The sequence below is a fragment of the Botryllus schlosseri genome, chromosome 16, assembly GCF_051294905.1.
Source record: "Botryllus schlosseri isolate E-star chromosome 16, Bs_hap1, whole genome shotgun sequence".
NCBI lineage: Eukaryota > Metazoa > Chordata > Ascidiacea > Stolidobranchia > Styelidae > Botryllus > Botryllus schlosseri.
In genome coordinates, this window is record NC_137251.1 from 19,038,635 (window position 1) to 19,047,046 (window position 8,412).

Below are 8,412 nucleotides of genomic sequence, written 5' to 3' on the forward strand. Positions count from 1 at the left end.
GACCTGATCGGTAGTAACTACTAAAAAGACCGGTTCAGCAAACAAATGTTTATTGCTCCAAACCGACTTTGAATTTCAGCTTTCGGGTTTCCTTATTTGACATGCCCGTTCACCTTTAATGGGTGATGATGACTCATAGTAATCACAGGTACCAATGGACTTGTTTTACGAATGAGGGATTTGGAAACGTATCACGTAGCAATTTGAAGGGCAGACCGTGCAGTGCAGTGGTTTTCAAACTATTTTAGACACGCCCTCATTATGATATAGTGAACAATTCAGCACCACCTTTATCGTCATATCACAAAATGAATCCAGAATGCTAGCAATCCCAATTAATAGTTTCATGGAAGGTTCTTATGACTGTTGGTGAGAGAATTCTTAAATAAGAAATTCGGAAAATACATAGAGCAAAAACTAGACATCAAAGGTAAATCGCGCGAAGCGCGAAAATTTCATTCAGTTGACCGCAGCCACCCCCCTTCAGATGCTATCAAGCACCCCAAGTTTGAAAACCACTGGTGTAATGCGTAATGTGACAATTCCAACAAAGACGGCTTGGTGAATTCTTGTGACTTTGATTGTCACGGCATAATTCGCCGCATTGACTTTACTTTGAATCTGGATTACGCATGCGAGGTACGTATAATCGCGGCATAATAATGAACAGGCTTGAAAGTAAACGAATTTTCAGTTCAGTTTATACAGCCGATCGGTTTAGTCCACGCAGCAACATTGAAAAGTAGGTTTTATGTTTTGAATTTCAAGTAACTTTACGCGGGCCGCATGTGGCCCGCGGGTCGCACTTTGCCCAGGTCTGGCCAGGGGTGGGCAAACCTTTCAGCTCGCGGGCTCCATTCAACATCTGATTACATTCGTGGGCCGCACTATGGTAAAATCGTTTTTACAAACCAAAACGCAAGCTTTTATTAGAATATATGAAGCAGTGATTCTTAAACCCAAATCCGAGGTTTAGTGGCATCTCGCGACCCAAGCCTCACACATCAAATCGTATACATTTTAAATATAACTATGTTACATTTCACCGGCATGTATACGGTATGGAGAACACCCAGACAGCAGTCTTACGTAATGCAGCTCCATGGAACATGTCTGACTCGACGCGCTTTAAAATTAAGGTGTATTATTTCACTACGGGTCGCATTTGTACTACTGTCTACTCAGACTATTTTGACGACCAGACATATCAATATCGAATGTATTAGCCAGCCAGCGACGGTCATATTTGGCCAGGGATTTATGGCCGCCAATCTTTTTGACACTGCACTGTACCTGTTGATATGCTGCCCAAAACATAATACCTTCACGTGTCTTGGCGCGCAATGGGTTGTCCTCACAAGTCCTATCTCGCATAGTCCCGCACTAGATCGTTGCACACCCCTACAATAAAGCATTCTACTGGTGCCTGACAGTGTTTTTCAGGGAATATAAGGTTGAACAATAAATCCAGTCGTGAATTGAAACCAATTTATGTAATACAAAGGTCGGCACATTTTTATGATCCAGCCAAGTTGTTGTTATGACTTTTCCACGTGTCTCGCTCATTGGCCGATATTACCAAAGACAGTGTCCTCGGAAATTTACAACCGATCCACCGTTTATACGACCTTCTCTTTTGGTTTACAATGTCTTTGACCGTGGTACAAAAGGCCATCGGGCGATAAGTGCCAAATCTTTATGTTTAATAAACAACAACAACAAACGATGCACCGGAAATCGCACCACGCGCAAAGAATTTTATTTGAAACTCAACAAATGTTACATACTTGAATATTACATACCAAAAATTATACCCTTCGCCGCTTTCAGAACCCCTGATATATAGTAACTGAAGACTTGGAGATAATACATATGTATATTAAAACAATTTAAATGTAGATTTGATAATAACGCACATGCGTCAGAAACATTACCGAGATTTTATAGACTGGTCAATGGTCATCCTGAATCAAGTCGTCGAAATAAGGAGGGAAGATAGTAGGTTGTGGCAACTCTTAGGATCGGATGGAAATTTGAATATGTGAGCAAAGATCGGCTTATAGATATGTTTATTCCACGTTTGGTTAAGCTATAGAACGCACAATGCTGACACGAGCATGTTACCTTTAAACGCGTTTCAGCAAAGGGTTTGCTGTATTAAACTTGCCTATTTCACGTTATTTTGTGGGGACGACATCAACATAATTTACTATTGTCTCAAATATTTTAACAATTCTGTCAATTTATTTTGCACCTCATAATTTAATAAATTGTGCCTATAATTAGGATGTTTGGATTTAAATGGTGTTTTGAATTGCAGCAGCAAATTCATTATAAAATATCATAATATGACATGTAATACATATTGCCTTACCATGGATGCTGAAACAGAAGTAGGATTACCTATCATTTGATTCGTTTTTGATTGTAGCATTGATAGCATTCATCTTCAACTTTCCGCTTTTTGTATCACTTCGGATAACTCATTAGGAATGAATTAAGACCGAAGTCTTAAATGATGTGCAACTAACTTCGCATATAGAGGACGAATCCACCAAAAACACGCACCGATCGGTTTTTCCAATTACAGCACTGAAAGTTCTAATCTAAAATCACAATTGTGATCCGAACTAACTCATTTCCGTTTCGATTGTCTCGGATATTCAGCAACAGAACCGTTTCAAAATGCGTAGACCCCGAGATCGGGATATTGGGCTAACAATTAAATCAGAAAATGCAAAATTAGGATTACGACTTGCTCAATATCGTGATAAAATATATTAGGAAAAAGTTTAATCAACTTGCTCTAGTAATTCGTATCTTCACTACAATTTTTCATCATTATTTGTATCACGTTTCTCGTTGCCTTCGCGGCCCGCACAAAATGTTGTCGTGAGCCGTAGTTTACCCACCCCTAGATACACGAGCTCTTTTTGTTGGCACAGTCTCGACTGGTTATTTTGATAAGAGTCGACTCCAAGGCACGCAAATGAAAGTGTGAACGACCCTTTCCGAGTACGCGAAGTCTATCGTCTTGAAAATTTTTAGCACAGGCGGGATTATCTTACAAGTGTTTGCCAAGTGCAGAATATATGGCCTTTGATTGTTCCGTATCAATCTTAAGCGGATGAGTCAGGGGTGACCTTTTCACCGAGCGTGATGAGCGTGTTCTAATGAATCTAGGGACATGCTGATTTATGCGTTCCTGTGAGCGCTTTAACATTCTTCCCACGTAGCCACAATCACAGTGACACTTCAATGCGTAAACTACTTTGCTCTGTTGATATACACGATATTCTTTCTAGTTCTCTACTCATTGCTGACGATTACCCCTGATGAGTGACAGTCGGGTGTATATTCGGTGTATATTCGGGTTCATTTCAACATGAATATACTATTCAATTGCATATTGTCATCATGCAATGTTAGATCATGCAATTTTCTACAGTCCAATATACACAATACAAGCATCCTTAGCAGAACATAGCAATGTACAAAACAACATCAAAGCAAAATTGGCTTACATCTAAATTTAATAATTGGTTTATGGTTATTGGTTATGCGTGTATTTGGATCAGGTGGGTAATTGACATCCTTGTACCTTATATGTTGAGATTGTGATAAACATGATACGAATAGCCTACTGCAACTACAGCCTATACATGAAGGCTATGTTTCAACAGATTCCTTCAAACTCGCTTGCGGCTCTTCACTGTGCTGTGATGAGAAGCAACATGAGCATGCATAGATTTGGCAAGTCTGAAAGTCTCGCCACATACATCACATTTATATTTTCTTTCTCCTGTATGAATTGAGCGATGAGCATCAAGGTTCGAATAACGCTTAAAGCGAAATCCACAAATTTCACAAGGGAAGTTGCGATCTCCTGTATGCAGGGTCATATGTTCTTCCATACAGGTGTTGCTGCTAAATGATTTGTCGCAAATGTTGCATTTATGCATTTTCTCTCCCGTATGCACAAGTAAGTGCTTGGGTAATTGTTCAGAGCGACCTAAAGTTTTACCACAAATCTCACATACAACACTGTCCTTTGCACTATGACGACGCAAATGCCGATGCAAACCACCCTTTTGTGAAAATCGCATTCCACATAGGTCACATTTGAATTCTTTCACTCCAGTGTGGATTTTTCTGTGTTTCACCATGCTACTACTCGCCGTGAACGATTTTTGGCAGATATCACACTCATGTTTTTTTACGCCAGTGTGGACGACGCCGTGACTCTGTAAAGTAGACGAGGCAGAAAATGTTTTGGAGCATATGTCACATTCGTACATTTTCCGTGCCATGTGATTATCCATGTGAGATTGGAATGATTGTTTCCTTTTCAAAGTCATCCCACAAATTTCACATTCAAATTTCTTTCTCTTGTCAATGTGGATCGCCATATGAGATTGCAAGCTGTCATTACGAGAACAAGCTTTGCCACAAATCTTGCACACAAAATCTTTCTCTCCTGAATGTCGAAGCATGTGTCTGCTTACTGACTCTTTCGATGCGAAGGACATTCCACAAACAGAGCATTCGATTCTTGATGATCCATTATGAACTGTCATATGTCGATAAAGCGATGAACGTTTCTTGTATGACTTGGCACAGACATCGCAGCTGTGTTTCGTCTCTGTCGTATGAGCATGCATGTGCAATCGAAATTTCTTCCAGTTAGCAAAGATTTTATTGCAAACGTCACAGAAGTGAATTTTTGCACCAGGTTGCTCGGTTATCTCTCAGGTTACACAATCTATCTTGATGGCGAATTAGCACAGCGTATCTATATAATATTGGAGCGAATGGGGAATAGTTGAAGTTAGACGGGAAAAGAAACCTGGATATCAAATGAACTCTAATCAACACAAATTTGAAAGGGACTTAGATGGGTGATGAAAAATAGAGCAGCCAAGTAGTGCGGCGTTTCTGACTGGTGTGAGGCCAATATGTCAGTAATGAGCCATCAAATTTGGAATACAACCCAAAAGTTATGGTATATTTAAGAGAATCTTGAACTAGGTGGCGGAAACCTTTTTCCTCAAAGGAAACATACTAGTCTTATATTTTCAATAGATATGCTCAACGAGTCATATTATACCAATGTCTATTACCTATAACCAGGGTTGCCATCGGCATGGACCCAAAACTAAGGACAGTCGAAAAATTAGATTAACATGAAAATGCGTTTTTGTACATACTTTGTATTTACACGAGCCGTGGCATATCACATTCCATACTTTTCACCAGAAACAATCTGCTCGAGCAGCTCCTGGATTTTAGAAAGTGCTGCATGGATATCATGACAGCTCAGGTCGAATTTGTTAACTTTACTCCGGCTGAAACAGCACTTCGTCAGCCCCCCTCCCCCCCCCCCCCAAAAAAAAAAAACGTTAGTCCACCAAGTTTAGACAAAATCATTTTTGAGCGTTTGGAGCAAAAACTCCAGTAACAATGCTTGTAGTCTTGGTCCTGACCTAAGAAAACTTATTTGCAATGTCGGAATCGGGGAATATTGCTTTGAACAATGGCGATATGCAATCGTTGGTGAGGAATGATTGTTGGTGTTTGACAGTATGGAACGCCCAGGTAGGTCCTACCCTCCGCGGCAGCTGCCATCTAGTCTGTGGTCGTTGGTGCTGATCGACTTGTGGAAAAATTATTCACTGGCTCAAATTAATCATCATGACACACTTCTTGCGTCTTGGGGTATCGATGTGAGTTGAAATAGCGGTCTTTCCTATGGCCTCCAGGTTAATGTCACAATTGCAGATATTGCTATGTTCGAAACACTCGCCCTTCAAGCTTCGTTAGATACCTTTGAATTCTATCTCATAATCGCGACGAAAAACGTTTTTACGCCTGTTCATTTAAACTTTTCAGATTTAGCCTCATTTGTAGCTAAAACTATTTTTGCATGTGCTATGAAATCTAGAAAAAATTATCAATGATTTATAGCTTTACTACTTTTAAACATATGTGTCGACTGCACTGCACCTTTATTCACAACGCAATAAATGCTGCCTTCCCCACAGCCTGAGATTATTCTACTGTAGACCAAGCAGCAGGAGCCTGATACTGCTGTTTAATGCGAAAATTACGTCCGCTGCAGTAGCTTGTTACAGACGAAACTATGCTATACCACCACCACTCACTGCCCTAGCTTAGCTATCTCACCACTTAGAAGTCAAATCTTGTGGTGTGTACGTCACGAGAGTTCCTTTCATTTATGATGTCATAAAATCTCGACGAAAAACATAATTTTAGAATATTATGCAACACATATACCAGAGGAAAACGATCGAAGTTCTGTAGCGGCTGAAAATAAGACAAAATAAGGACGCAAGTCGAAAATAAGGACATTTCTTAGAAATAAGGACAGTTGAGTTTTCTAAGACGTGACCCTTCAAAATAAGGACAAATCTTAGAAATAAGGACGGTATGGCAACCCTGCCTAACGTCACGTCACTAATGAAGATGTTCGACGTCAGGGTGGCACGAAATCTAAGATATCTACGCTGAATTCATCATCAGTGCCGTGTTTTATGTCTTAAAACTGATGTGATGTTTTAACACCCACACTAATCAAGTGCAGCAAATCGGTTGGCCTATACGTGTCGCGACCGGACTATCACTTTCAACTATACACAAGAGTTCGAAATTTGGTCATTTTGCTCTCGTGACGGTGATCTCTTAGTAAGTTGTGTTTTGACCAAAATAGCAAACGATATCGAGAGTACCGATTAACCCTAAATAAATTCGGAATGTATGTCTCTGAGAAGCTACTATTGACTCAGTCAGGCCCAAAGCCCGAAACAGCACTTTGTGGCCCCGGATCCCTCAGACCTCTGATCGTTCATAGTAATTTCATAATTACCCACAAAACGAACGATCCATAAGCCGTCAAGAACACACGACTATGTCTGTAGCGAACTAAGTCTGGTAGTACGCGACGTTGAATGAGGAACGGCGAACGCCAGGCTTACTGACTTTTATCGCCTTGCTACGCATTCGTTTTCGAGTCGAGCGGAGTGGGAAACTCTTTAAAGACTAAAGAATAAATATGACCTGAAATAATTTGCTTCATTTTAATCGACGAAAACTATTGGGACCATGGCTCATGGCCCATTTCGTCCCGACAGTCGCACTTGTGGCATCGCAATACAATGATTAACTCAGCCGTAGCGATGACAACAAAAATGTCGACGAATGTTTTGCTTACTTAATTATGTGCAATTACTTCTCAGGTCAGACAGGGTAGGAAACGACACACGACTCGATTCCTGTGTCGCTTTTAGGGCGGTTTCCGACATTTTTGAGGAGGTTCGGTCTTGGTGCGACCGCATGCAAAATAAGGTCAGTCGCTATATGCCAAATAAGGACAGAGCATACACAATGGAAACCATATCCCTAATGACCCGAAACCTCTTACGCCAAGTACCCGCATCCCAACCCCGTAAACACTCATCCAAAACCCCAATGACCAAAACACCAACCCAAAGGACCGCAACCCCAAATGACCCTGAGCTCGGCCCATATAATCCTAGCTCTAAGACACTTACGCTCAGCGCCAAGAACCTTAGATCCCCAAGCGTCCTAATGTTACTGCGGACGTATCTACTGACCTTATTTCGAACGCAATTGACCTTATTTTGCTGGTATTGCCCGATCTTATATCGCACGCGCTGATCTTATTGCGTACGTCGAAACTGCTGATACTGAAGCATCTTCAGATTTAGGATTTGACATACAGATATCGTAGCAACTGGTGTTGAGCCATATTTAGATTTAGGATCTAGCTAGAACTATAGTTGGTCATGAAATCTCATTTTTAATACGGAAAAGTAAAATTTGGATTTTAAAATTACAATATAAAATACGCAATTTAATAATAATTTCGGCTGATACTCGTCAGGGGTAATCGTCAGCAATAGGTGGAGAACTGGCAAGAACATTTAAAAACTAGTGTGTCACCAAATATGACGTCACTTGGATGGAATCTCGGTAAGGTTTGCGCAACTTATCACTATCAGCAGCAATGACTCCTTGAGTCAAGGTAGGAAGACACTCATAGTGAATTGTGAGACGATAGATTTAGCATCGCCGGGAAAGGCCGTTCACACATACAATTGCGTGCCTTAGAGTAGACTTTTATCACAATTCGCCGACCTAATATCTGCCAACAGAAACAGGTTGCGTATACCTTCTAAAATAGCACATTGAGCTCAGGCGATCCGTCGCATTGATTATTCGAAATCTCATGTCGATTTATTCATATTTGATGATCCGATTGTTGATATTTACATATTTTATATAATGTTATTTCCATTTCTCTACTAGCACTTACTTATGATAACCTATTCGAGTTTCTTCCAATACGGATATTGAATATATTATTCATTTGTA